The sequence below is a fragment of the Microcebus murinus genome, chromosome 2 (genome assembly GCF_040939455.1).
Source record: "Microcebus murinus isolate Inina chromosome 2, M.murinus_Inina_mat1.0, whole genome shotgun sequence".
Lineage (NCBI taxonomy): Eukaryota > Metazoa > Chordata > Mammalia > Primates > Cheirogaleidae > Microcebus > Microcebus murinus.
The window spans coordinates 28467910-28495771 of record NC_134105.1 but is presented as its reverse complement, the minus strand read 5'-3'; the positions used below and the strand labels follow the sequence as shown (position 1 = coordinate 28495771).

Here is a 27862-nt window from a genome sequence, read left to right as displayed (position 1 = left end):
TACTCTGTACCAGATGTTGCATTCACTATCTCATTCAATGCTCACAACATCTTGTGAGGTAAATCCTATCATCGCCATTCTTGCAAATGAAGAAACTGAAGCTTACAAAAGTTGCAGAAAAACTTGCCCAGGAAGTAAAGACTAGTAGGAAAATCAAATGTTTAATAAAGTGGCCCAATGCAGTGGCTCACGCCTGTAATCCTAGCGCTCCGAGAGGCCGAGGCAGGAGAATCGCTTGAGCTCAGGAGTTTGAGACCAGCTTGAGTAAAAGTGAGACCCCATCTCTACTAAACATAGTAAAAATTAGCCAGGTGTGGTGGTCCGCACCTGTAGGCCCAGCTACTTGGGAGGCTGAGGCAAGAGGATCACTTGAGCCCAGGAGTTTGAGGTTGCTGTGAGCTAGGCTGACGCCACAGCACTCTAGCTCCGGTGACAGAGTAAGATTGTCTCCAAAACAAAAAAAAGTTTAATATCTATAATGTAATATAATTATCAATCACAGCACAAGCCTGGGCTCTGCCAAAGAGTAGGACTTGGGCCAGTAGTTCAACTTGTCATACCCATGACAGAGGTCTATCCAGGCAGAAATCACCCCAATGGCTAAGTTTTGAGGAGCTTGAGAACTATAAATGATAGCGCTCCAGAAGCAGCAGCAGCAATAGAATATATTGCACCCAATCCTGGCTTCAAAGCACCAAATATTCACAGGAAGTTGGGGAACAGAACTTCAAAAAACTTCTACAATGTCTCTATTCTCCCACTGGACTCCCTCCAATAATTACCCACTGGATGGAGGAATGGCTGCAAGCTGAACCATGCCAAGAAAAGCAAGAGTCAGTAGCTAACTGAAAAGGGGAGCCAATAATCTCTATCAGCCCTTCTAGAGCAAAGATTCAGGTGAAATGAAGAAGGGAGGTAATTATTCACCATAACTGGGGGACACAGTGAGTGGAATTCAACCCACAGGAGGGGTTGACAAAGGCAGTGGTTTGTATCTAAGTCTCTGCCTGGCAGCCCAGAGTTGGGGGAATACTTGTCTTAAGACCTACAATAACATTCTACAAATGATTATAAGGATTAAACAAAAAAAACTACATGCCCTCTTTCCAGGAACCTCTCCTACCTGAAGAAGACTCAGGTTCTGGGAGTGAAGGGAAATTAAATCTGGTCTTTTCTTTGGAAGAACAAGAGAACTGCTGTATATTATACATTTATGCTATAAAGACTATTATACAATGTATATACATGGATGAAGCAAATAAGAGTGAATGAAGACTAGAAAACAGAACACAGTTCAAAAGGGGTATTGTGGAGATATTGCCTTCATAGAGAGCAATATCATACTGATGTTCTCTCTCAGAGAATAAGGTACCCATATCTTATCTATATGTTTGGTCAGACCTGGGTATACATCACAAGTTTCCAGGCCCAGACAGCAGTACAATAACATTAGCCATCTTGGCTGATACATTTCCAGGCACTGTTATCTCCTTAGCAGGACAGATGAAACCCTGATTTCATCAGGTCAGCCAAGCCATGGGTATACCACTATAAATTACCTATATTATGGAAGTGTTATAAGAGTTACGTGGATTAATACATGTGAAGTGCTCACAACAGTGCCCAGTCTGTAACTTACACTTGCTGAGTGCTTACCAGTCTCAACCATCATGACAGTCCTATGGTAAGAACAAGTAGGACCTGGAGGCAAACATGGGAATGGGTAACTAGGACTATAACTCCTCAACTAGAATATGACCTGGTCCAGCTCATCCTGGACCAAAGCAGGCACAAGGACTCACTGTGAATCAAACAAATTATCTGGGCCAGACACGGTGGCTCACGCCTGTAATCCTAGCACTCTGGGAGGCCAAGGCAGGTGGATTGCTTGAGCCCAGGAGTTTGAGGTTGCTGTGAGCTAGGCTGACACCACGGTACTCACTCTAGCCTGGGCAACAAAGTGAGACTCTGTCTCAAAAAAAAAAGAAAGTCTCTGGGAAAGGAGGGGCAAGAAGAGGTAGAACTAACATTTGGTGAATTCTGACCACGTTCCAGACACTAAACTAAGTACATATAATGTGTCTGTGTATGTATATATGTGTATATACATACTTACACACACATACATACACATATACGTGTGTCTGTACACACACACACACACACACATATCCTCTTGTTTAATGCCCAAAGCAGTACAGGCTTCTGAGTTCACTGTAGAGGTATAGAATCAAAATAACATGGCAGAGAGCCATGGAGTCTGGAGTGAGAGCTGCTGCTGTTGCTGCTGCTGCTGCTGCTGCTGCTGCTGCTGCTGCTGCTGCTGCTGCTGCTGGTGTGGTCTTTCCCTTTCTCTGATTTCAGCCCCATAAAGGACATTCCCCATGACAGACACATCTGTTACTCATTCATTCCTAGCAATGTTACTCACTCATTCCTAGTACAAAGAGGGCAAAGGAAGGAAAAAAAAATAATACCTTAAAGGTGGCCGAGAAAACATAGGATTGCCAACTGGTTTCAATATAATCTCTTTCAAAAGCAGAACTAACCTTTCCTAGGGTGCAACTTCAAAACTCTATGCCCCTGAGAAGATAAAGCCAAGAGCTGCTTGCTCTATTATCCCCGCTGAGAAAGTCAGGAGAGTCAGAGGAACTGGGGACCAAACAACTCTCATATACAGAATAAAAAAGTACTCCTCCCTCCAATGCATGTTTTATGGAAGGAAACAAGAAGGCCCCACACTACCAGTCATACCTGCACTTTGTTCCTAAAGCACACAGACAGGGAGAGTTATGAGTGGTATGGTCTCCTGAGAACCTCAGGAATCTACTTGGGTCACTGGTAAACCTGATTCACATAGGCTATGGCCATCCTAGTGTGCTCAACTGCTCATCTAAACCCTCCATACAAAGGGGATCCAAAAAGAAAAGTTATATTCTCCAATTCTATGAATAGGTAAATCTCTCATAATTTCCATCCACACCTGCCCATCTTCAGAAAGCCTTGGCAGCTTTTATCAGAAGAATAACAGTAAAGATAGGGAATAAAACACAATGAGCTCGGTGTCCAAGGAGAGGCCTGGTATTCCTACTCTGAGCCTCTTTTTCTATGAAGGAATATGCAGATTAATTAAGTTTGATAATCCTGCCACAAGTTCTGTAAACAGAGGACAGAGAAAGGGCTCCTGCTGTTGGGTAGGCATCATGCCCAGGAATACAGAAGGACCCCTCTAAGACAGGAAATAGGAAAAGAAAAGAGAACTCTTGTATGGGACAAGGGTACATTCTAGCACCTCCCTTCACCCAGTCTCCAACAGGGCACAAGAACTGGAATAGTTGCAGAGAAGCACCACTGGTTTCTGCTCCCCTCCTTCAATCTTTTCTCTATGAGACTGGATGAAAAATCAGACCCTTTCTGCCCTCTCAAAACTACCTCCAACAGAGAAGTTAGAGCAACAGTTAATGTTGCACATTCTTGCTAAGACCTATCTTCTATGATGAACTTGCAGAGGCTCTAAACCCAAAAAGGACTGATTGGCTCCAGCTGTCAGAAGTTTGGGGTTAAAGGGAGAGAAAGGGAAGAGAAGATAGAGATCAACAGAACAATACTTTATAGTAGTATACCCCTTAGCATACAAAGATCTTCATATATATGCTTCTTAGAGTCTGAGTTCTTCAATAGATAGTGAAAGAAAGTATAATATCTATATACCTTGGCAGGAAGGGATTACAGATATACTGCCCACACCCTGTCTGCCACTTTCCTCATCCCTGATAAACCCATTTTACCCCTTTCATCCCTCTTTTTCCTCCCATTCTCTGCACACTCCATGGCTGTTCTATGTCCAGAATCCTGACTGCTGATCAGAGAGGAATGGTTTGAGCACCCTCTTCTGCAGATGGAAATAAAACCTATTAATCAGAGAAGAAGTAGTAAAAAGATTTCATTCATTTTCCTCATTAATGTCCAAAAAGAATCTGTATCGTCACATCTGAGTGCATTCTTCTCATCTCTAGTCAGTAAAGAGTTTGCAAAGAAAACACTATTTCCTTTAAATATAATTTTAATGAAAAGCTGCCTCCTTCAAAGTCATTAATTTATCCTTTGCATCTATGCATCTATGGCCCATCAACCTGCATTCCTCCCTCCAACCCCCTTTCCCACTCCAACTCCCTGTTCTCCCCAGATGAGACTGTGACTCACTGTAGACATAGGCAACTGAAAAAACCTAGCCCAAGAAACCTAACTACACCTAGGTGAGGCTGCAGGGCCCTATGGAAAGAGCCCTCCGCCCACATGGCCTGGCCACCTCAAAACAGGGAGTGCCCTTAGCGCTTAGCTCAAAAGAACACGGGACATTTCTCAGTTGCCCACTCAAGCAAGTGAACAGGCTGCTGCTGAAGTACCTGAGGGGCTTCTTTCTGACTCACTTGGGATTGTATTTATAAACTCTATCCCTTCTGTGTAATTGCCTAAACACATTTAAAAGAGAAAAAAAAAAGGCCAGCTCAGAGTAGGAGGGCTTTCTAAGCCCCTAAGTAGTAGGATAGAAAGTAAACACCCTACACAATGCACACCACGATAAGTATTCACACAACCAGCCAGGATAAAGGGCAGACAGCCTAAGCCTTGTAATACCTCTCAGGTTGTTGAGTCCCTCCAGGAACTTCTGGTACTTGTAAGCATTCATGCCCCAGCCCAGCTATATTGGTTCAGTGGCTGGAAGTAGGCACCATGGCGCAGTGACAGCTGAGAAGTGAAAGCTGCAAACCAACTGATCTCTACTCCTGCTTCTACCAGCCCCCAAGAACTGGACTTTGACCACATTTACAGGTGACGTCACCAGAGAAACCTCATTGCATTACAGCCCTTAGAGAGCCCTCATTTGTTGCAGTGAGTGGAAATACCTCCCCAGAAGAGGCCAGCCCCTCCTTTGTGCAAATGAGCCACAAGACCACAACAGCCTGTGCCTATCATCTGCCACCTTCCCCCTAGACCCTAGCCCAGGCTCCACTGGAATTACTGCTCCTCTTGCTTAAATGCTAGAGAGAGAAGCTTAAATGTGTTTTAGGACACCAGTCAGGGGATCATTTAACATTTGAGAACTAAATCTTTAAAGGGCCACACTCACCACAAGAATGTCACAAGAGGAGCTCTTGGGCAAATATCACATGGCAGTGGGACAGGCTTAACAAAATAAACCACACTCTGCACTCTCCTTACAGCAGTCATGTTTATAGACTGGACTATAGCCACACAGCAGAGGAAATACTGCATATTAACGTAGCCCAGCTCAGGGAGAAGAGAGCAGGAGAAACTGTCAAGCACATTCCCTAAATGCTAAAAGCAGGACAATTCAGGGAGGCAGGATCTTCTCCACAATGCAGCCCAGGCATCATCCACATGCCCCTCACTCCAGGACAGTATTTCATTAAGTTGATTTGTTTTGGGTTGTTTTAATGTGTTGGTAGCTGCTACAAATTTCATTCTACTCTGTTAGCCTCAAAAATATGACCACCCCAATAGATGGAGGCTTTTAGGATAAGCTACCCACATTATAACTGGAGGGAAAAACCCTGAAATTTCTATACCATCATCGTTGTAAGGAACTCAAAGTGACTCATTTGCATTATTATACTTATGAAAATAACTGTGACTTTTCATTTGCAGATGAAAAAACAGAGGTTAAGTAATCTGTCCAAAAGTCACACATCAAGCCAATGAGATAACATGGAAAGAATCTATGTTTCAAAATTTGAGCTTGATATTCTTGTTCATCTTACCATGAAGCATTAGCATCCCAGAAACCCAGAAGCAACAAATTGAGTCAGACTATACTGAACAACCCCTCATAAAAGAGATACACCCAACCCACCCCACCTTCTGCCAGGGTCTGAAGTTTGTCAGACAACCTGGCTCATGGGATGCTATTCAGTGACCTAGGAAAGAATTCAGAGTGCCAAATATATGTTCTATAAAACTCCCAGTTATACAGGTTAGATACAGGTAGAGAAACTGTGTAAGTTGCATTGTGAAAACCAAGAGAAAAGGGAGTATGCCCATTTGGAAAGATTAGACTAAATAATTGTAACAGCTGCTTAGATAATGGAAAGGGAAAAATAATAAAAATAATCAACTGAAGCTTTGGTGCCTTCCAATGCTACTAGCCAGTCAACAGTAACAAGAAGGTAGCCAGCTACTTTGTGCAGATCTCAGTATTAAGAGTCAGGGGGGAACACAAATACATGGTTCTTTTTCTCAAGAAACAACTTGATAGGCAAGATAAACAAGTTAAAAAGAAGTTTAACATGTAAAGAGCATAAGTTCGACAGTGAGACATAGTAAAAAAGACAAATATAGATTCTATAACGCAGTACTGTTAAAATCACAGTATCTTTAAGGTCACCTGGTCCAACAGATCAGCTACATGATCTGCCACAGGGAGCCTTGGATTCCTCATCTAGGAAATAAGGCTGTGGACTGAAAAAGGCATTAAATAACAGTTCAGATTATGTGTGTCCCTTTTCCTGGAGTTATTCCACATTTCTCCTGTAATAGTATGGATAATAGAGTACAGTAGAAAGAATTTTGGTTGTAGAGTTAATACCTGGATTTCAGAGTCTATCTCAAGATCCAATTTTGCCACTAACTGGAGCTCCAAATTCTTAAAAAAATGCTAGTTCTTGGCCACACGCGGTGGCTCACGCCTATAATCCTAGCACTCTGGGAGTCTGAGGTGTGTGGATCGCTCAAGGTCAGGAGTTCGAAACCAGCCTGAGCAAGGGCAAGACCCTGTCTCTACTAAAAATAGAAAGATATTAATTGGCCAACTAAAAATATATACATAAAAAATTAGCTGGGCATGGTGGCACATGCCTGTAGTCCCAGCTACTCGGGAGGCTCAGGCAGAAAGATCGCTTGAGCCCAGGAGTTTGAGGTTGCTGTGAGCTAGGCTGACACCACAGCACTCTAGCCTGGGCAATAAAAGTGAGACTCTGTCTCAAAAAAAAATACTAGTTCTTAACATTTTTTTAATTTTTATTATTTTTTTTATTTTTTAAGCTTTCAGACACCATTAAGAATCTTAACAATCTTTTACATCACAAACTCCACTGATGAAAATTAAGTATACTTTTCCTTAAAAAGGCACATATTCACCTACATACAAACTTTTTTACAAGTGGAGAGGGGTCAATGAACCTCAGGGAAAGAACCTCTGAACTTACCTCTAAGGCCTCTTCTGTGTCATGATGTGAAAAAGCAATTAAAACAGTGAAATCTGGGCCAGGCGCGATGGCTCACACCTGTAATCCTAGCACTCTGGGAGGCCGAGGTGGGCGGATCACCCAAGATCAGGAGTTCAAAACCAGCCTGAGCAGGAGCGAGACCCCGTCTCTACTAAAAATAGAAAGAAATTAATTGGCCAACTAAAAATACATAGAAAAAAAACCAGGCCGGGCACGGTGGCTCACGCCTGTAATCCTAGCTCTCTGGGAGGCCGAGGCGGGTGGATTCTTTGAGCTCAGGAGTTCGAAACCAACCTGAGCAAGAGTGAGACCCCATCTCTACTATAAATAGAAAGAAATTAATTGGCCAACTAATATATATACAGAAAAAATTAGCCAGGCATGGTGGCGCATGCCTGTAGTCCCAGCTACTCGGGAGGCTGAGGCGGAAGGATCGCTTGAGCCCAGGAGTTTGAGGTTGCTGTGAGCCAGGCTGACGCCACGGCACTCTAGCCTGGGCAACAAAGTGAGACTCTGTCTCAAATAAATAAATAAATAAATAAATAAATAAAACCAGTGAAATCTGAACAAAAGTGCTGAAAAGAGTAAGGTGTAAAGGAATGATCAATCAGCCAGAAAAGAGCTGGTCCTTTTGCTTTAATGCTAATGTAAAAGCCTATTTTAGGACTTCTTCCACCTAAAGAAGGAAACAGTAGACAACAGCACTCTAACGGCAGGAACAACTGACTTTCAAAACAGCTACTTGAAGTAAGTGTATTTAAAAAAGAACACATGCTAGTTTGTCATTTCCTCTGTGTGTTGTGTGTTTCACCATTAAAATTGCCTAGTAACATTTTATCAGATAAAAATTAAACAAACACAAGGATGTTTGGAATTATAGAATAAGTGATGGTTCCAACTTGAGGCTGTTGGGAAGGGGGGCAGTGGTGCAGGGGGGGTCTGGACTCCAGTTGCATTCTTGGAGACCAGGGACCTTTCTCCACAATCAGAACATTTCAAATCATCATAGTGCAAAAATCTCTACATGTTCTTCATGGCTGTTCATCTTTTATCCTCCAATAGGTCCTACAAAGGTGAACAGTAAGAGGTAACTTCAAATAGTAAGAAGGATTTTGCCTACGTTCCTGACACAGACAGACAAATGTGAAAGGCTTAAGATCTGGCAGTCTAATAGGCACTCTGGCCAGCTGCTGACAGAGGGGAAATAAAAGCCCTGCTGTCTCCAATAGCCCTAACAATGGCACAGACACCTAAGAGCTGAGTGGAACTTGACTGAATGCAGCCAGATGTGGAAGTCCAGGCTGCAAAGCACAAGATGTGGTCCTGAAGGCTTCTGACTCTATAGTGACAGGATGACTGTTAAAAAGGAGTCCCTTGCTCTACTCAGGGACAGAGCCCAGGTGGCATGAAGGCCTGAGTCAAGTTCAGGATACTGCTCCTGAAACAGGAGGGCAGGTCTGCCAGCAGAGAGTTATAACCAAGGAGAATGATCTAGACCAATGAGGAGAAAAGAAGTCCTATTTTGGAGCTCCCATAGTTCTCTAAAACCCCTCTAGAAATCAAAACTTTCCATAATTTCTTTGAAGCAATCCTTCTTCTAAAAACAAAGTCCTTCTCCCATAGAATACCCACATATCAGGGTCAGTGAAACTATCTGAAAACAGCCAGATTAAGGAATTAGTTCAATTATTCATTCCATTTATATTTGTTGCATGCTTACCCAGGCACTGGCATAGGTGCCAGAACACAGAACTCAGAGTCTAACGAGAGAGAGGGCAGGAGAAAAGAAATGGCAGTGTCTTGTCTATGGCCATACGACCATGCATGCTCCTGATCTCATCTGATCTTGGAAGCTAAGGAGGGCTGGGTCTTATTAGTACTTGGATGGGAGAAACAGCAATGTCTTTTCAGATTCAGGGACTATGACAATCATTAGGGTCATCAAGCTAAGGGCACAGCTGACTTCCAACTGCTCCCTCTCTAGATAAAGCCTTAAGACAAGTGGTTTAGGGGCACAAAAGGTAGCTCCCCTCATAGAAATACATCAATTTTTTTTGACACATAACTGACACCCTGAAAGCCAGTTGCCACTATTACCCCAAAGCAGCTGCTAACCCAGGAAGACAGCCAAAATATCTCCAATGACTTAAGAAGCCAGTAACAAAAGCAGGTGCCAGGTTCAGGGTCCTATTCAAGGAGCAACAAAGATCACTTTCTTCATTGTCCCCCCCTCGCCCCCCAGGAGTGTCTGATGAAGAGAAGGGTTGAATTACATCTTGTCCCTCTGGTCTGCTAGAGAGAAAATGAGTTTACCATCTGAAGACAGGGTTATCCCCAGGGCCAAAGTTGCTCCTGCATGGGTGAAGAACAGAAGACAAATGTCAGGCCTCATGCTTAGAAGGAGAGGACTGAAATGGCAAGACCAAGCAAGGCTTTAAAGGGAAAGCCTCTAAGTGCAGGTCTGGCAAAAAGTGTCCAAGGAGCTCTGACTACCCTGTGGCTACCCGAGGCCTGGGGAGGTACTTGATATGGATTAGACCCGTGCCCCAGGGCCTGACAATGATCTTAAAAATGACCAATGCTTAGGCCACAGACATTCAAATCAGCTCACTCTCCTTGAGCCTTTCTTTTTACCTGTGTAGTCACGGAGAAATGGTTGAATTCTGTAAGTTCTTTCCACCCTATGGTGGTTGTGTAATACTACAAGACCAAATAAGGTAAGAAGAACTGAGCGATTGGGAGGGAAGGCAAAAATACCTAATTTTAGAAGATTCTATACCTACATGACCTCAAATTCTAGCACCACCAGAGACTAAGTTTCCCCTCTCAAATTATAAGATCCCAAAATAACCTAAAGGCCTCACTGCTAGGCATTCTGAGGACCTAAGATAAAGATTAGAGACAGGAGTCACCTACCACTGGAACAAGGTTTTAGACCTCCAGCAGAGAGACTGGGGGTAGGTGGTATTTATTGCAACAAAAGCATACTGAAACAGCCACAAGCATCCACATGTACAGAGGACAACAGTTTCCCACCTCCTCCGAATTCTCTTAATCAACTTTGGATCCAGAGGATACAGCTGCACCTCCAAGTCAGCTAAAGGTAGGTGCCTGCTTAGGAGAACCACTTTTGTTTATTCTAACAAACCTAGGGGAAGAAAACTGCTTGCTGGCTCAATTCACCTGGGCTCCTCTGCCAGAAAATCAAACAAGTCTCCAGAAAAACAGGCCACCAACTTCCGGTAGCATTCTTTTGTTGCTTATGAGCAGAGGAAGAAGGCAAAATAAACATTTTTGAGAAGTCAGATTCCAGACACTAAAAATAGCATCATGGAATTTTCCTCTGAAGCTGCCTTCCACTAACAAAGAGGTTATATTTTAAAAGAAAGTCCAAGATAGAATGTATAGTGGTTAACTCCAGGATGGCAGAGTATGAGTTCTGAGAAACACACTGCTCTTGAGTCTAAGAAAAGACTCTCTAGGAGAACATCACAATGTTGAGGAAGTGCCAAACGCACCTAATAGGCAGAACTTCAGTGAGGGTGTTGACATCTGTTTTATGAGTAGTGAATACATATGTATCTGCTATAATATTATCTGTACTTGTCTATATGCTTGATATATTCACAATAAAAAGTTAAAAATTAAAGCAATGAATCAAACTATCCATCAAATTTAAAAATATGTATACCTAGCAATTCAACATATACAAATTTTTCCTAAAGATATAGATATGCAAAATGACAAGTGTACAACCAGGTTTTTCACTGTAGCATTTTGTAATAGCAAAGGATTGCTAATACCCTAAGTGCCCATCAATAGGGAATTGGCTAAATAAATGATAGTACAGTCATACAATGGAATAATAATGTCTTTATGTGCTAATATGGATTAATTTTTAAGACATAATAAAACAAATTTATAGAAAAGAGTACATGTCATTTTCCCATTTATTTTATTAAAGAAGGGAAGAATAATATATAGAATTTAGGCTCCCTAAAAGTAGAGATTTTTTTCTGTTTTGTTCAGTTTACCCCCACAGCCTAGCATAGTAGTTGGCACATAGTAGGTGCTCAATAAATGTTTACTGAACTAATTTCTTGAATGAATAAATGTACATATCATCTCTAGAAAGAGATAAAAGAAACTATTAGTATTTATTGTCTTCAGTAAAGGGAAAAGGGTGGACGGGATGAACATAAGATTTGTCACTATCTATCTTTTTGTATCTTTTTAATATTCAGTTATGTGACATATTAACTAATCAAAAAATAAAAGTTTAAAAGACAATAATGTGGATCCTGAATCCTGATCCCAGCACTGCCACTGCCCACACACCCTTCTCACTCAATCATTCATACATTCAACAAGTAATTTTTTATTCCCTACCCTGTGCCAAATTTGTAGAGCACTGAGGATAGAGATAAAAAGCTCACAGTCTCTTTACTCAAGAAGTTTATAGTCCAGTGAGAGAGACAAACAGGTAACCAACACATAATATAGTGCAACAGATGCTGATAAACATGTATGGAAGCAAAGCAAAAAGGAAGCCTGGAAGTCTAGGTAAGCCTTCCCAAAGGAAACAATGATTGAACTGGGACCTCAGGCCCAGAGGGAATGAGACTGATGGGAACAGGAGTTTTTCAGACAGAGGAAAAAAAGTAGAAACATGAGAGAACATGATGCATTTAAAGAACTCAAACCAATTTGATATGGCTGGAGTACTACTCTCTACCTTGGAAGTATAATGACAGGACATAAAAGCTTTGCATGCCATGCTAAAGAAACCAGATTTCATCCCAAAGACAATGGAAAACCATTGAGAGGGTTTAAGCTTAGGAGTGACTATTTTTTTATGATCAGATTTTAATTTCAGAAAGAGCCTTCTGGCAGTAGGAAAAAGGAAAGGAGCAAGACAGAAGAGCAGAGTACCAATTAGAATACTATTACAGTTATATATTGAGAAATAATAGAATCTGAGCTAAGAAAGTAGTATTGGGACCAAAAGAAAGAAAAGGATACAAGATTTTAAGTGAAATTATACAAAATTTGATCACTGTTTTATTTGAGTTGGGATGGGGTAGGGTGGAGGGACACAGAGAGGGAAGAGTCTCAAATGATTTCCAAATCTCTCTCTTTTGTGACTGGGCAGAAGGTAGTGCCTTAAATAAAGTAAAGAATAGGAGAGAAAAAAGTAGGCTTGCCGGAGTGAAGATGAAGGGTTCTGTTTGGAACATGTCAAATAAAAGACACTCATAGGATAATTAAAAGAAGTTCTCCAGTATTCAGAGATAAATGTCTGAAGCTCAGGAAAGAAATCTGCCCCAAAGTCACCATGGCAGCTGAAGCCATGAGTATGAATAAGATCACTCAAGAAAACTACGTAGAGGGCCAAGGACAAAATCCTAGAAAGCACCTTTATTTAAAGGTCAGTAAAAGTAGATAAACATGTACATAAGGAAGGAAAAAAAATCAGAAGAGCCCTTCCTTCTCTCTCTCTTCTTTCCTATACTTCCCCTTCCTTTACAAAAAAAAAAAAAAAATCAGGAAACAATGAGATCACTAAAGCTTAGGGAATGAGAAACTTTCAAGGAGGACAGAGTGTTTCATAGTGTCAAGTACAACAGAAAGGTTAAGGAAGATCAGAGTTGAAAAATTACCATTGAATTGGGCAATTAGGAGGTGATTACTGACCTTGACAACATAATTTCAGTAGAGTTGAAGGGATTTGAAGCTAAAGGGCAGGTATATATCATTCTTTTTTGTTTTTGTTTTGTTTTGTTTTGTTTTGTTTTGTTTTGTTTTTTTGAGACAGAGTCTCACTTTGTTGCCCAGGCTAGAGTGAGTGCCATGGCGTCAGCCTAGCTCACAGCAACCTCAAGCTCCTGGCTCAAGCAATCCTCCTGCCTCAGCCTCCCAAGTAGCTGGGACTACAGGCATGCGCCACCATGCCCGGCTAATTTTTTGTATATATATTAGTTGGCCAATTAATTTCTTTCTATTTATAGTAGAGACGGGGTCTCGCTCTTGCTCAGGCTGGTTTCGAACTCCTGACCTCGAGCAATCCGCCCGCCTCGGCCTCCCAGAGAGCTAGGATTACAGGCGTGAGCCACCACGCCCGGCCTCTTTTTTGTTTTTTGTTTGTTTGTTTGTTTTTTTGAGACTCTGGGCTTTGTTGCTCAGGTTAGAGAGAGTGAGTGCCATGGCGTCAACCTAGCTCACAGCAACCTCAAACTCCTGGACTCAAGCAATCCTCCTGCCCCAGCCTCCCAAGTGGCTGGGATTACAGGCATGCGCCACCATGCCTGGCTAATTTTTTCTATATATATTAGCTGGCCAATTAATTTCTTTCTATTTATAGTAGAGACGGGGTCTCGCTCTTGCTCAGGCTGGTTTCGAACTCCTGACCTCAAGCAATCTGCCCGCCTCGGCCTCCCAGAGGAGGCCTGCTAGGATTACAGGCGTGAGCCACCGCCCCCGGCCTGGGCCTATCATTCTTAAAAAAATCTTGTGAGAAACAAAGAATATAGCCATGAAAGAGGAGTCTCACTTTTCCACTTCCCTTCACATAATATATCCAAGTACTTAAGAAAAATAAGAAAATACATGTAAAATAATGTCAATAATTTATTAAGTATTAGGTATAGAATGATGATGTTCCAATGTATTATTACTACTATGTTAAAGCAGTTTCCATTTACTTCATAAATCATGAAGGCTTTTTGGATACTTATGTGCAAAATACAGAGCTGACAATGTGAGAAATAAAAGAGTTCATGATATATCCCCAGCTTCTAGGAACTTACAATCTTGTAGAAGAAAATAATGCATACACACATAAAGAATGCTAAAGTACAATAAAGGCTGGGTGCAGTGGCTCACACCTATAACCCCTAGCACTTTGGAAGGCTGAGGCAAAGGGATCACTTGAGCCCAGGAGTTTGAGACCAGCAACCTGAGCAACATGGTAAGCCTCTGTCTCTACAAAAAAAAAAATTTAATTAGCTGAGCAGGGTGGTACACACCTGTAGTCCCAGCTACTTGGGAGGCTTAGGCAGGAGGATCCTTTGAGCCCAGGAGTTTGAGATTACAATGAGCTATGATGACATGACTGCACTCTCTAACCCAGGCAACAAAGCAAGACCCTATCTCAAAAAAAAAAAAAAGAAGCACAACAAAAATAATACAGAAAAAAATTACTATTAGCATTTAGGAAACTAGGAACAAACTCCCAGTGGAGCAATCAGAGGTTTCCTAGAGGATTTTTAGACAGGTTGTGAACAATAGGTAAAATTCTATATGGCAGACAGAGTAAGTGAAGGTCCTCCAGGAAGACAGTCTTGTCTGGCTTAGATGTGAGGAATTTACATGAAAAAAATGTGGTTAGGCCAGTCGCAGTGGCTCATGCCTGTAATCCTAGCACTCTGGGAGGCAGAGGCAGGAATGCTTGAGCTAAGGAGTTCAAGACCAGCCTGAACAAGAGTGAGACCCCCGAGACCAGCCTGAGCAAGAATGAGACCCCATCTCTTCCAAAAAGAAAAAGGGAAAAAAAAAATTTTTTTTAAAGCTCAAGCAATTCTCCTGTCTCAGCCTTCCAGAGTACTAGGATTACATGCGTGAGCCACCATGCCCAGCCTTTAAATTATGATACTAATACATATTTTTTGACGCTGAAAGATTGTGACCTTACAATAAGTGAAGAAAACATTTTACAAACAGCACTTTTTGCAAAATATGTATTTACATGTATATTTGCACAAGAAAATGTCTTAAAGAAAACACATAAAAATATTTACAATGGTTATAGATGGTAGTTAATTTTATTTTTTTTTGTTGTTTTATAATCTTCCTAATATAAATATAAATATTTTGGGAAATAAAAAGGGGATAGGAGATTTGGTCACAACTAATATATAAGAGTAGCATAGCTCTTTCACATTTTCCAAATATCCTTTGTCTGGAGATAGAAGGAACTTTATATGCAATGCAACAATTCAACCAATGGTTATGGCACCAAAGAAACAAAGATGAAGATGGTACAGCCTGCCTTCACTGAACTCATGGTCTAGGGGAGCCAGACAATTAAATGATAACTGTAAAGTAAGTACCACTGCAAAGGGATGTACACAGTACCGTGAGAACTCAGATGAAAAGGTAAATGAAATTTTTTTCCTGGTTGTGGCAGAAGAAGCAGATACACCATTAAAAAACTAGTTAGTTTTGGGCTAGGACAAAAGATTGCGGTATCAACGGGAGTTTGTGAGGCAGATAAAGATTCAAGGCATCGGAAGCAGTGTAAATAAGGGATGAAACAATCCATTTTTAAGAAGAGATGTGGTATGATTGCTGGCAGAAGCCAGAAGATCTAAAATAGGGCAGTGGGTCCAGCCAGGAGAGGATGGTTGTTGAGATATTTCTGCACTAGACAAACTGAACTTAGTGTCCAATTAGATGTGGAAAATAAAAGAAGACAAAAAATAACCAAACAAAACCCGATTTCCTAGCTTGCGCTAACAGATGGAAGATGAAATTGGTGCCTGAGATAGGGCATATAGGAAAAGAAGCAGGTTTAGGCAAAGGAAAGAATGGGGATGATTATAAGCTCCACTTTGGATGTATTATGTTAGAATTTCTATAGACTTTAATGTGGCAAAGGACAGTAGTCATTTGGAAATACAAGTTTGGATCTCAGGGAAAAGGTTCATGCAGTATTTGGAGATTTTGATAGTGAGTCATCACTGTACACACAGATAAAGTTGATAAATAAAATCACCAGAGTAGGTAAACTCATACAGGGATAGCACACAGAGTAAGGGAAAAAAAAAATATGTCCAAATATGATCAAATGTTGTGACAAGATCAAACAGCATAAGAACTGAAAACAGGCCACTGAATTCTGCAAGTAAGTCATCACAAATGAGAACAATTTCAGTTGGGATGGTGGGCACAAAGCCTGGCTACAGTGGGTCAAAATGACTAAAGGAATATAAGAAAGGCTCTTAAAGAAGTTTTGTGGTAGGCTGGGCACAGTGGCTCACACCTGTAATCCTAGCACTCTGGGAGGCCAATGGGGGTGATTGCTCAAGATCAGGAGTTCGAAACCAGCCTGAGCAAGGGCAAGACCCATCTCTACTAAAAATAGAAAGAAATTAATTGGCCAACTAAAAATATATACAGAAAAAATTAGCCGGGCATGGTGGTGCATGCCTGTAGTCCCAGCTACCCAGGAGGCTGAGGCAGGAGGATCACCTGAGCCCAGTAGTTTGAGGTTGCTGTGAGCTAAGCTGATGCCACAGCACTCTAGCCCGGGCAACACAGTGAGACTCTGTCTCAAAAAAAGAAAAAAAAAAGTTTTGTGGTAAAGAGGTAGGGGTAAGCAAAGAGAGTCAGTCTAAAGAAAACACAAGCTTAAAGGAATTTTTTTTCTTAGGATAGAGAAAATCTGAACATATTTATAAAGAGTCACTAGGGAGGGAGAGACTAAGAACACAAAATATATACTAACATATGCCAGAGTCCTGCCTCTGAAATAGGAGACAATGAACTGGTAAAGATTACAGAAAAATTCCTAGCACTTTGGGAGGCTGGGAGAAGAGAATCACTTGAGGCCAGGGATTCAAGTTTGAGGCTACAGAGAGAGATCCCATCTCTACAAAAAAAATAAGAAATATTAGCCAGGTTTGGTGACATGTGCCTGTAGTTCCAGATCGTTGAGAGGCTGAGGTGGGAGGATTGCTTGAGCCTAGGAGATGAAGCTGCAGTGAGCTATGATCACGCCATTATAGTCCAGCTGGGTGACAGATCAAAAACTCGCAGCTTTAAAAAAAAAAAAAAAAAAAGATTACAGATAAATTGAGAGGTAAAAGAGGTGTGGAAAGTAAAAAACTAAATGACTTATTGAGAGTTTACAAGGTAGGGTGGAGTAGCAAGTTTGAGTATGGTGAAAGTCTGCAATAGCTGCTATACGGAAAACAAATGGGAGTTAACCAGAAGAGAATAAAAATATTTCAGGGCAGGGTTGAGAGACAAGCTGTGGCTAGAGCTCATAAATCTGTAAGGAGTCAGCACAGCGTTACACAGTAGTAGCACACAGTAGCTCAGTGGAGAAAATGAGCATGGGTCGAGCACTGGGGACAGGAAAGGAAGGTGTGGAAAGCATGTAAAAGACCTGAGAATGCCAGCACAAGTGTTGTCCTATAGGCTAGGTTAGGAAGGCACTGACACCATAAAGGGGCTGATAGACTGGGAAATAGCAGAGACCAGGTTTCATGGGCATAATGGAATAGGAGAAGTGGAAGAAAGCAGGTTGTGACCAGACCCAGATTTCTAGGAGGAATGGAGCATTTTCAGGTTATCTAAAATACCCTTCTCCACAAAGACTTAGTCATCTATAAGACCAAAAGTGACACCATGCTGACTTCCAGGCCACGCTCTGACATATAAACTAGTTCTTCAAATGGGGCTGACACCTCACATGTAGTTAGAAGAGGATTCCAAAGAGAGAGTGGCAGGGTAGAGTCCTCTTTCTAAGCTTCTTCTTTCCTTAGGATTTGATCTGGATCTCTGAGCACGATATGAATAACTATTCTTTTTATTGACTGGGAGATAATTGAAGTTTTTATGTAAGTGGAGTTGCTGAAAATAAAAGTTTAAGAAACTGCCTAATTGCTAGTTTGGCAATTCCCTCAGGGTCTTGGAAACAGCCAATGTAGGACAAGAGTCACTGTCCTTTTCAGAGCCTTGGATCTTTCCCCCAGTGATAAGGTATAACAGCAAGGACAACACAAACATAATAATTATATACAACAGGGAAGTAGAAGTTGGGAGCTGCTAATAAGGTAAGGGACAGGGTGGGAAAGTGAGTTCACTTACTTTCACTGCAAATTGAAAGACTGAATCCAACCCTGGAGCCCCTACCTCACAAGGACAAGAAAACCTAAACAAGCTACTTACTTGTACCCTAAAGATATGGGCTCCCATCCAGCCTATTATCCTGACTTGGTACAAAAAGAAAGAGATTCGAATCCTCTCAGAGATGCTACAAATAAACCAGACACTGCCACCAAACAGTGCATCTTTTTATAGATCTTTTAATACACCAAAAGGTGTATCAAAAGCAGGCTTATGTCAATGATTCACTCTAAGAGCCCCAACTTCCTTCCCAACCTTCTTCTATCACCCAAAAGACAAGAGGTACAATGATCATGAAAGGTAACTTCTGATATCAAAGTACACTGATAGAAAGAATAAGAATTCAAAGTTAGTTGGCTGTCTGGGTAAGCATTTGGAATTTGGCTCCATCAGCCTGGTCTGCCATTCCATTTGGACTGAGATGGGCTATACTGTGTGAGATGGAAAAAAGTAACTCCAAATGTTTGTTTAATTCAGCTCTGGTTCACCTTCACTGGGGTCACTGCCTTCCTTTACTCACAAACACTTGATTGTCCTGGAAAAGTAGGTCAGAGCCTTGTAGAACAAGCTGGAGGGAGAGCTAAGACTCTTACCAGCCTATCACTCCAACAGGCCTGGAGAGGCCCAGGCAGTGTCCTGGAGACCAAGACCAGTCAACAGTGCATTATGCCAAGGGCGCTCCAGGTGCTCCAGGTGGCAACCTGGCTACTGCCATTCCTAGGTGGTGACTCAGCGTGCTGAGACAGCAGAAGACACAGGATGTGGGGCTGAGGCTTATGTGAGTCCAGGAAATAGTTGTTCCACTCCAATAGCTAATGAGGTGTCCCTAATCTTCCCTGAATGGAGGGAGCAAGAGGTGAACAATTAGAATGCTAAACTCTTCTCTGCTGTCCATATGGTTCCTTCTGTAGAATACCAAGCATTGCTCAACCATAAATGGAATTGCCTGAACTTCTCCCTACTCCTTCCCCCAAATATTTTCTTTAGGAGACCCAAAAATAAACACTGCTAGAGGTACCTTCACAGAACTGTAAGCTGTCATATGAACATGCCTGATGATTAAAATTTTTGAACAGGATACATCTTGTTCCTGGGGGCAAATACTCCATCCATCTAGAATTTTAAGGTGGGAGAGACTCCCCTCTCCAACCTGCTCCAACCTCTTACTGGCTAGTTCACTAAATATAGGATATTGCTTCAAAGTAAAAAAGAAGGGGCCCAGGGAGATGAGGTGACAGGGGGCTAGCAATTTGGGAAATAGCTACCAGAGGGTCAGCTGTCCAGCTGGCTCTGGAATCTGAAGACTTCCAAACCTAACAACTGCCTTTCTCAGCAAGAATCAAAAGTATGTGAGGCAGCTGTGGAGGATAAAGGCTGCAGAGCCCAGCTCCAGAAGCCAGCAGCAAGCCACTTCCTTAGCCATTGTTCCCCACAAAAAGCAAACACTGCCAGGAACTTCACCTTCAGACCAGATACCAGCTCTAAGAAAGAGAAATGGGAAAAGGAGACAGTTATCTCTTTGGCAAAAAGAAAGCATAGGCACCTCTCTTGCACCTCCTCCCTCTCTCCTTCAAGTTCTCCATTAGTAAAACCCAAACCAATGATAATCCCAACCTTTCTAAACTCCGACTGTACAACTCTCCATTATCTTCTAGTGCCATGCACCTCTCCTCCTGGTCCCCACTGCCTCCCCTGCTCCTCAACCCACACACACATTTCACTTCTCTAAATCTAAGGTACTTTCAAGTCAGAATCATATAAATTAATACCTTATTTCAAACTTTTTAAAAATTATTTATTAGATTGAAGCCTAATAACTAGACTTTAAAATCTACAAAGGAAGGAATATGTCTCATCACTATTACTGTAGCTAAGACTATACATGCTTACTTTGAGAAGCACCATTTTAAGCACTTTACCATGATTTCATTCAATCTCCACAAGAATCCTGTGATGCATGTGCTATCAGTAAAACATTTTACAGATGAGAACTGAAGCACGGAAAGGTTCAAGAAACTGCCCAGTTCAGTTAATAAATGACAAGCTGAGGTTCAAACCACAGCAGCTTGAGTCCATGCTCTCAACACCTATGCTATACACCGGTGTGCCCCAGACTACCAGCATCTGGGAACTTGTTAGAAACACAATTTCTCAAGCTCCATCCTAGACCTACTGAATCAGAATGGAGGGTGGGACCCAGCAATCTGTGTTTTAACAAGCCCTCCAGGTGATTCTGATGCAGGTACGAGTTTAAGAACCACAGGTCTACAGTATATTCAACAAGCTATGATGCCTCTGCTTTTCTTTATTTGAGCCACAGCCAAGACAGAGAGGAGTCTAGGAGGAACTAATAGTGTAAAAATATTCTCAACAACTGATCAAGGCATAATGGTTGAGTACATGTGGATTCTAGAACCAGACTGCCTATCACTGTGAAACCTAACTCTGCTGCTTACCGGTTGTGTGTTCTTGGGCACGTCACTATGCCCTTTTGTTCGTTGGTTTTATCAAGTGTAAAGAGGAGATAAATTGTGAGGACTAAATTAGTTAATTTCATATAAAGCATTTATAGGCCAGGTGCAGTGGCTCACACCTGTAATCCTAGTACTCTGGGAGGCCAAGGCAGGAAGACTGCTTGATGCTTGAGGTCAGGAGTTCAAGACCAGCCTGAGCAAGAGTGAGCCTGTTTCTACTAAAAACTGAAAAATTAGCACACACATGGTGGCACATGCCTGTAGTCCTAGCTACCCAGGAGGCTGAGGCAGAAGGATCACCTGAGCTCAGGAATTTGAGGTTGCCAGTGAGCTATAATGAGGCCACTGCACTCTCTAGCCAGGTGACAGAGCAAGACTATCTCTAAAACAAAAAAAGAAAAGAAAAAGGGGGGAAAAGCATTTATAACAATGTCTGGCATTAGTAAGTGCCATATAACCTCTTATTAACTATAGTTTTTTTGTGGGGGAGGGTTGTTTGTTTTTTGTTTTTGAGACAAGGGTTTCTCAGGCTGGTCTTGAACTCCTTGCCTCAAATGATTTTCTCACCTCAGCCTCCCAAAGTGTGAGGGGTGTAGGTGTGAGCCACTGTGTCCAGCCCAACTATGGCCTTTGATCCATTTTATAATGAAATTCAACAATTATTTATTAGGTATCTATGTGCCAGGCACTGTGTTAGACACATGAATTCATCAACATCTCCCCAACTCATTGTCAGCCTTTCAACATTATTTATTGATGCCTTATTATATGTAATCCTCTGTGCTATGGGATGTGAGGGATATAAAGAATAACTTATTGGCCAGGCACAGTGGCTCACACCTGTAATTCCAATACTTTGGGAGGTCAAGGTGGGAGAATCATTAGAGGCCAGCAGTTTGAGACTAGCCTGGGAAACATAGCAAAACCCATCTCTATAAAAAATTTTAATTTAGCTGGGTATGGTGGTATGTGCCTCTAAATCCCAGCTACCTCTAGCCTGGGAGAAAGAGGGAAATTCTGGCTAAATAAATAAATAAATAGCATTAACTCTTCCTTTAAGGAAACCACAAAGTAGTAGACCAGATATGGAATTTTCACAACTAGCTACAACACACAGTAGCAAGTGGTAAGAATCACGTTAATAATATAGCGCTGTTTGGGAAAAACATAGGGTTTGAAGTCATAAGATTTAGATTCAGTTCTAGCTATGGGTGACTGCAGGCAAGTCATTTAGCCTCCTTGAGCCTCAGTTTCCTCAGCTGTAAAATAGGAGTGATAAACTATCTGTGAGGCCTTTCCCTTCCCTTTCCCTTAAAAAAAAACAAAAAAACAACTATCTGTGAGGTTCAAATGAGCTGCTAAAATATGTGAAAGCATGGCCAGGCGCAGTGGCTCACGCCTGTAATTCTAGCACTCTGGGAGGCCGAGGCAGGCGGATTGCTCAAGGTCAGGAGTTTGAAACCAGCCTGAGCAAGAGCGAGACCCCGTCTCTACTATAAATAGAAAGAAATTAATTGGCCAACTAACATATATAGAAAAATGAGCCGGGCATTGTTAGAGGCAAGGACCCTCAAAGACCCTCAACTCCTCTATGACTTGTCCTACACGCGGGCCTTGCCCTAGAAAAATTCCTAGATCAAAAACAACACCCCACCTCCAGCTATAGCTCCGAAAAGAATGCATTCCAAAATGCTCCAGGGTGTGCTAACTGCAATTGTTCCCGACCACCTGCCAGGTTGGGGTCGAGTAATCAGTCACAAACCTCCATACGATAAGATACTGATTGGGGCTGATTAGCCCAAACCCAAGACTCACTGTCACCCCACTGCATTTTTTGTTTCTACTTCCTTGTTTCTGTATGCTTATAAAACCTACTAAGAATCTAAGTAAAGTAGACCTTGACAACCCTTTGCTTGGTCTCGTTCCTTTCTCTCGCCCATCTCTTTCAGGCACTGTCCCCCTTGACCCCACGAGTAACAGAAGGTCCCACGGGCCGGGACAAGTGGCGCCCAACGTGGGGCTCAAGGTACGGACTTTTGTCAGATGACACTCGGTTTACAGACAGTTATCCGGAGAATCCCTGAAGAGACCTCCTTTCTGCCGCTCACAGAATCGCCGGTCTGGTGAGTAGATTTTTTACATTGTCATCCCATCGAGATGGGCCATTCCTTGTCTAAAGAGGCCGTTTTTATCAAGGATCTCAAGGCCTCGCTCAGAGAGAGAGGTATTAGAGTTAAGAAAAAGGACCTAGTAAAGTTTTTTGTGTTCATTGATCATGCTTGTCCTTGGTTCATTGTTGGTGGACCTGAGATTCACCCACGCAAGTGGCAAAAGGTAGGCAGAGATCTATCTAAACAATTTACTTCTGAATCAGGGCCCAGATGCCGTCCCTGTATCCGTTTTCTCCTACTGGGGACTAATCAGAGATATTGTTGAGGGAGCAGATTCAGACCCCAATAAAAAGCAGCTGCTCTCAGTAGCAGAATTCTGCCTCCGACCCGTGTTGCGGTCTGCTTCGAGAACATCTTTAGAGGCGTCCAGAGAGTCGGCTTTTCCTAATGATCCTGAGAGACCAACATGCCCTTCCCCTTGCCCCTCAGTTTGTATTAATATGCCCCCTCAGGACCCCTCGGCTGAGCTCCAGACATCTAGGGATGAGCCCCCGATTAGTAGGCCAGACACCAAGACCCTCTATCCTCCCTTACCAGAGGGTACAGCCCCTCATGCATTTAATTACCCGGTGTTCAAGAAACAACCCCTCCGAGAGTCCCTCGACCCCGCAGAAGAGGCAACCCTCGAAGAGGAAGTGGCCCGATATCACAATCCCGAATGGCCGCCTCCTTACGAGCCCCAGATTTGCGCACCTTCATTCATGCCTCCCCTTACAATGCCCTTGCTTTTGCGTGCCCAAAAAGACTTAAGTCAAAGGGTTACGCAATTAAAAGATGGTTTACAACTTCAAAAAGAGTTTGCCCAGCTTTCCAATGACTTGTCCTCCCTCCAAGATACGCTTAAAGATTCGGTTTTCATTAGCCACCCACATCATGAGACCGCCCAATCATATGCCACCTTAAATAAGAAATCCTTAAAGTCCTCCCATAAAGCCCTAGCATTCCCGGTAGTTACCCGGTCTAATAGGCAAGGAGACCTTGCCGCCCCTTCTTCCAGCCAGTCCCCGCTCCAAGATTCAGATAATGAGGATACGGAAGGGAGGGAAAGAGAAAGCGAGAGCGATGACCTCCCAGAAGAAACAGACTCAGAGCCCACTGAATTTCGCAGACTAAAATTTAAAATCTTAAAAGAACTAAATTCTGCTGTTAGGGCGTATGGGCCCAATGCACCCTTTACCTATTCCCTCCTAGAGGCAGCCTAAGGGGGCGGCTACCTGCTCCCCGGAGAATGGGTCAAACTAGTACAGACGGTCCTTTCTCGCGGGCAGTTCCTCTCTTGGAAGGCCGACTTTATCGACCGCTGTCAGACTACGGCTGCTAATAATTTAAAAACCCCAATTCTGCATCTTGGACCCTTGAAAAGCTTAGCGGACAAGGGAAATTTGCCTCTTAACAGCGCCAAAGGAGACTCCCAATTGGGCTTTTGTCCCAGACCGCTGCAGCCGCCTTCGGCACCTGGCGAACACTTCCCTCTACGGGATCTGTCCTTACTCCCCTGACAAAAATCACCCAGGGAGCTCAAGAGGGTGTTAGTGAATTTGTGGGGAGGCTTTTAGAGTCTGCTGAACGAACCCTCGGACACGAGGATGAGAATAATAGGCTTATTAAACAATTAGCCTATGAAAATGCCAACAGCACCTGTAGGGCCATCCTCAGGGGCAAACTCAAAAATAAAGACCTTAATGACATGATTAGAATGTGTAATGATGTTGACCCCTTCGCCCATAAGGTATCGCAGGCCGTGCAGCTTGCGGTTGGGACCGCCATCCAAGGGACCGTGGCACAGAGGGACTGCTTTAAATGCGGTCAGCCAGGGCACTTTGCGAGGCAGTGCCCCTTAGCCGCCTCCTTTGCTACCCCTAACCTCAGTGAGGCAGGCCAGCAGGCCAGCCCAGCCCCCCTCCCTCTGTCCTCGCTGTAAGAGGGGAAAGCATTGGGCCAATCAATGCCGCTCCAAGACTGATGTCTTTGGAAACCCCTTGCCCCCCCTTTCGGGAAACGGCCTGAGGGGCCAGCCCCGGGCCCCCCCCCATCCTATTCAATTTCAGTCAGCCTCGGGGAACAGCCGACAAGAGAGGCCTCAGACTTTAGACTCCTCCGAGCAACCACAGGGAGCGCAGGAGTGGACTTGTGTGCCTCCTCTGACACAATATTAAGACCTGAGGATGGTGTTCAAATTTTGCCCACTGGCTCATTTAGACCCCCACCGGCTAATATGTTCTTTTTTATTCTGGGCCGAGCCTCCTCCACTCTTGCGGGACTCATAGTCCACCCCTCCATAGTAGATAGTGACTTTACCGGAGAAATTAACATCTTAGCCAGTGCACTTACAGACCCTGTGTATGTCTCTAAGGGACAGCGCTTAGCTCAGGCATTACCCTTGCCCCTTAATACATCCTTCCCAGCCATCGCCTCTAACCGAGGTGCTTCTTGCTCTGGCTCTTCTGATCTCTATTGGGTCCAAGCTATCACCAAGGAACGGCCCACCCTGCGGCTAAAATTAGATGGTAAACTTTTTGAAGGCCTTCTTGATTCAGGCGCTGATTCCACGATTATCGCCCAAGATGTCTGGCCTGATTCATGGCCACTACAGCCCTCCCTTACGCACTTACAAGGTATAGGACAGTCTAGAGATACTCTCCAGAGCTCAAAAATTTTAACATGGGAAGACTCTGAGGGAAACAGAGGCACCACTCAACCCTTTGTAGTCCCGAGCCTACCTGTTAACTTATGGGGGCATGATATCCTTGCACAAATGAATGTCATTATGTGCAGCCCCAATGAAGTTGTAACCAGCCAAATGCTTAAACAGGGATTCCTCCCAAGACAGGGTTTAGGCAAAGAGGGTCACGGACTAAGAGCACCCTTAACCACCCTCCCTAAGTCAGACAGATCAGGACTAGGGTTCAAAGACCATTTTTCATAAGGGCCATTGATCCCCCTGCACTTCAGGCAGATAAAATCACTTAGAAAAGTGACTCCCCTGTCTGGATCAATCAGTGGCCCCTCCCGTCTAACAAACTAGCCGCAGCTACAGCGTTAGTGCAGGAACAATTAGCTGCCAGACACATAGAGTCCTCTACTTTACCATAGAACACCCCCATTTTCGTCATCCAAAAAAGGACTGGCAAATGGCGGCTGCTACAAGACTTACATGCTGTTAACCAAACAATGGTTCCCATGGGGGCACTCCAGCCTGGTTTGCCTTCGCCTGTAGCTATCCCCAAAGGCTACTATAAGATAGTCGTTGACCTAAAAGACTGCTTCTTCTCCATACCCTTGCACCCAGATGACTGCAAACGCTTCGCGTTCTGTCTCTGGGTAGTAAACTGTATAGGACCCTCTCCGCGCTTCCAATGGCGAGTATTGCCTCAAGGCATGGCCAACAGCCCCACCCTTTGCCAAAAATATGTGGCTCAGACAATTGATTCTTTTAGAATTCAACATCCTCAGCTATATATAATTCATTATATGGATGACATTCTTTTTGCCAGAGCCGAAGAGGCAACCTTACATCAAGTTACCATGCAGGTTGTCTCGGCCTTACAAGCTCGAGGCCTCCGCTTGTCCCCTGAAAAGATTCAGGTTTGCCCCCCTCCTCTGCAAAACTAATTCTCACCTTAGTCAACGCCTCTATCAGGACCATCCGAGAGGCCAATAATTCAGAATATCAGGAGTGTTGGGTATGCTACTCCCCCCGACCTCCCTTCTATGAGAGTGTCGCTACATTTGATAAACTATTATTTACTAACAACACCAGCAGACTCAAATGGGGCCTAGAGACCCATGGTGGCCTGACACTCAGCCAGGTCACAGGCCTAGGCCTTTGCCTTCTTAGCCCAAGTATGCTCCCTCCCACACCCTTAGAGAAAATATGCAATCAGTCAATTACTGTCAACTCCACTTTTCAGCATATTCAGGCATCTAACACCTCTTATTTTGCTTGTTCTTCCGGCCTTACCCCGTATGTAGTCACTGCAACGTTTCTTGAGCATAGAGAATATTGTGTGTTAGTCATGCTTTTCCCCAGACTCACTGTACATCCTGCTGACGAATTGCTCAAATATTGGGAGCATGGCACAATGCCCCAAGAAAAGAGAGAGCCCATCACGGCCATAACACTCGCAGTTGTTCTAGGCCTTGGTGCCACAGGGGCTAGAACAGGCATAGCCTCTCTAGTCACCTCCAACCAGCAATACCTGCAGCTCTCTGCTGCCATCGATAATAATCTCCGAGAGCTACAGCAGGGCCTAAAATATCTCAAAGAATCCCTCGCTTCGCTTTCTGAGATAGTGTTGCAAAATAGAAGAGGCCTAGACTTAGTGTTCCTCCGAGAGGGAGGCTTGTGCGCAGCACTCAAAGAAGAATGTTGCTTTTACGCAGACAAAACAAGTCTGGTAAAAGATAGCATTGAGAGAGTTAGACAGAGCCTAAAAGATAGAAAAAAACGGAGAGAACAATGTGAGGCATGGTATCAAAATTGGTTTTCTACATCCCCCTGGCTATCCACATTGCTTCCCAGTGTCTTAGGGCTGCTTGTAGGTTTTCTGTTGCTCCTCACCTTTGGGCGTTGGGCATTCAAAAAACTAACTGATTTTGTCAAGTCACAGGTAGACGCAGCCACACAAAAATCGGTCTCCGTGTTTTACCAATGGCTAGAACTAAGAGGCTCCAGAGAAGACCTCCATGAAGAGTCTCCCAACACACCCACTGAAGGTCTAAATTTCTCAGACCTTGCCGCAGACATGGAACGCAGTTAGTTCCAAAAGCTGTGGAGACGCCCATGATGGAATTATCACGATGCCGTGTACCAAATGCACACCCCGCCAGCAGTGAGGTAACTCCATGACGAGAATATTGTAGGTCCATGCCCGGGGGCACACTTCATAATCAGAAGTGCCAGAGCTAGATGCCACCTACATAGCCTAAGACAGAGACCTCACCTTCACGTTTATCGCCCGATCTTATATTTGGGGTACTGGTCGCAGAAGCCCATCGCGTAGCCTAAGACAGGCTCTCCACCAACCTATATAAATATCCCTCATATTAATAAAGAGAG

At 43.3% G+C, this 27862-nt stretch overlaps 1 protein-coding gene across 5 annotated transcripts in view; it reads right to left on the bottom strand.

The window, feature by feature from the left end:
* The window catches only part of MACF1 (microtubule actin crosslinking factor 1), a 358950-nt gene that overhangs the window by 283129 nt on the left and 47959 nt on the right, over positions 1 to 27862 (bottom strand). The gene's annotated exons all lie outside the window — the stretch shown is intronic.